Source organism: Cibotium barometz, chromosome 38 (assembly GCF_041138505.1).
Source record: "Cibotium barometz isolate CiBa-2024 chromosome 38, ASM4113850v1, whole genome shotgun sequence".
NCBI lineage: Eukaryota > Viridiplantae > Streptophyta > Polypodiopsida > Cyatheales > Cibotiaceae > Cibotium > Cibotium barometz.
In genome coordinates this window covers 23,542,501-23,545,117 of record NC_141083.1, presented here as the reverse complement: position 1 = coordinate 23,545,117, position 2,617 = coordinate 23,542,501, and positions in this window count along the sequence as shown.

Below are 2,617 nucleotides of genomic sequence, written 5' to 3'. Positions count from 1 at the left end.
GATGATGTGAACCAACTTCTTTTTAAAAGATATTCTTAATGGGTGATGATGTTGCAATGTGATGATGTGGTGACAGAAGCCAACTTACCTTTGTAATTTTTTAAAAAAAAAGTTTATATGTGAGTGTTTGTATGTGTGAATTTTTTTGAGAAGTCAAGATTATGACATTGGTTGAGATATGGCAGATGTGCAAGGCTATGCCCATAGCAGCAATGGAGTTGGGTGACCTTTGGCTCGTGAGATTTGATGTTGTTGAGCACATGGGATTAAGGTTGGGTGGATTGAATGGGTTATGTGGTCGAAGATGAGGCTCCAGATAATGAGTCGTACCATGGCCATGCTTGGGCTTGCCATGGTCTCCCCATTGAAAGATGTACCTAGAGGATTGTTGAGAATCAGGCTCATGAAAGAATAGTGCCTATGTGTCTACTACATGCAGATCTCGTGGATATATTATAGGTGGCATGCATGGGCAAAAGATGGGCAATTGTAGAAGCTTCGTTCGGTGAAAACTCCAACACACTACTTTTTTGATACTTATTTGTCTGCTTTTTTTGACTCTTATGTATGGATTGAGATAGGAAATTGGTAGTTGATGTTAACGTGGCTAGCCCATAAGTTGGGTGGGAATGAGATTGAGTTATCCATAAGAATGGACAACCTAAATTCTTCTTCGAATGTTTATGGGTAAACCAAGAATGGAAGAATTTAGGACACCTAATAATCTAGAAGTATGTTTACGGGTAAACCGCAAACTATGGGTGGCTTGCCGAACATGGCCAAAGGGATCCGGGTGCTTTCTTGAGCTTGTTGGTAGCTATTCGGTCCACTTGCTTGAAGCACGACGATGTCGGTAGAAAGAAGAGAAGTATTATCGAGCTTCTTTAGCTTGGGGGTGAAATTTGGAGTGCCGAATTGGCATGCGGCTTTGTTGTGACCTTTTGGGCATCTCTACCTTGCTTTAAGAGTAGCATGGATGGAGGCAAGTGTTGTGCTGTGGAGGGAGATGCATAGCATGGTTGAGTGAATCATCGCTTTTATCGGCTTCAGTTGCAATGGTGGCTTTTTACCCCAGTTAGGTTCTCTTCTCAAGGGAGGTTTTTGTGTGCACCCTCTCTTGCTTCGTTTCTCTTTCTCTCTCTCCTCTTCTATTCTATTGCGTGCTTTCTCTCTCTTTCTCTCTTCTTCTCTTGCTCTCTTTGTCTCTTCTTTTCTTTTTGCTTGTACTCTTTCTCATATTATTATGATGATTATAATAATAATAATGTAAGTTTTGTGAATTTTTTAGAAAAAAGTCTTTTTAAAATCTTTTTTTTGAGGTGATGACATGGTGACGTGAGTCTACATGAGGACGTGGTGATGACATGGTGATGTGATTCTACATGAGGACGTGATGATGTGAACCAACTTTTTTTTAAAAGATATTTTTAATGGGTGATGATGTTGCAATGTGATGATGTGGTTACGTGAGCCAACTTACTTGTAAGATTCCTCCCTCCAGATTTTTGAGGTGTGCAGGTGTACGAATCTCTCCTTTTGATCTTATAATTATTCCCCTCTCTGAAATAAAAGAAAGATTCTATTTTACCCTGTTTTGACCTAGATAGAGAAAATGTCTAGAGAGAGATAGTCCAAAATAGAGATATTTTTGGATATACAAATCCTCCTTGTGTCTAAAATGAATTTCCCTGAAACAAAAATTCAAAAAGAACTTCCCAATGTGCAATTGGAATTAATTGGAAATGGGTATAAAGGACCTTAGCCTAAGGGTAGAGATTTTCAAAAAAAATTGGATTATGGTCCAATTAAGGTTCCCATGGGCCAATAAGATCAATCCATGTGGGGAGGAGATAAATCCAATTTGTAAAAGAAAAATACCCAAAAAGGAGTAAATGCTCACATAAGATGAAGAGTTGACTATGTACAAGGATTATTAGTAAAAAACTATGAGTATTACTAAAAAAATGAGATATTTTGGGTATAATGATTCCATTTTGACACTTGTGTAAGGAAGGGGAGTCCCTTCAAGGAGGCGCCTACTTCACATGCTTGAATGAGTTTTAAACTCAAAAATAATGTGATATTTTTATCTCTCCTCTCTCTTGGATCAAATCGAATCAAAAAGGAACCAAACTAGACCCAAATCTGGTCTAAATTCAACCAAACTGAAATCTAGAAAATTCTAGAAATCAGTTGGTCTTGGTTAGAGCCTCCCTCTCCTATAAATAGAACTTGAGCCTTTGTAAAAAAATAGGAGAATTTTACTATACCAGAACTATGCTGAAATAATGATAATTTTTACTATTCTCTAAAATTCTCTCCAAATTGAAGAAATTGGAGCTTCCCTCTTTCCTCAATCTCCATTGGTGGCTCCATCAGCATACCAAACCAATTGATTGGTTGGGGGCCTCTACCGTGATCAAAGAATCAAGCAATTTGTAAGGTACAGTGTGAATTTTGATCTTTTTTCGTAAATTCTCAATGTTTCTCTCTTCTCGACCCCTCTCAAGCTTGAGAAGCTTAATTGGAATGGTTTTTGAATGCTATTGAAGTTAATTGATGAATGGTAGTGAAGAATTACATAAATTTCCATTTATGTACTTTCATTTATGCTTAA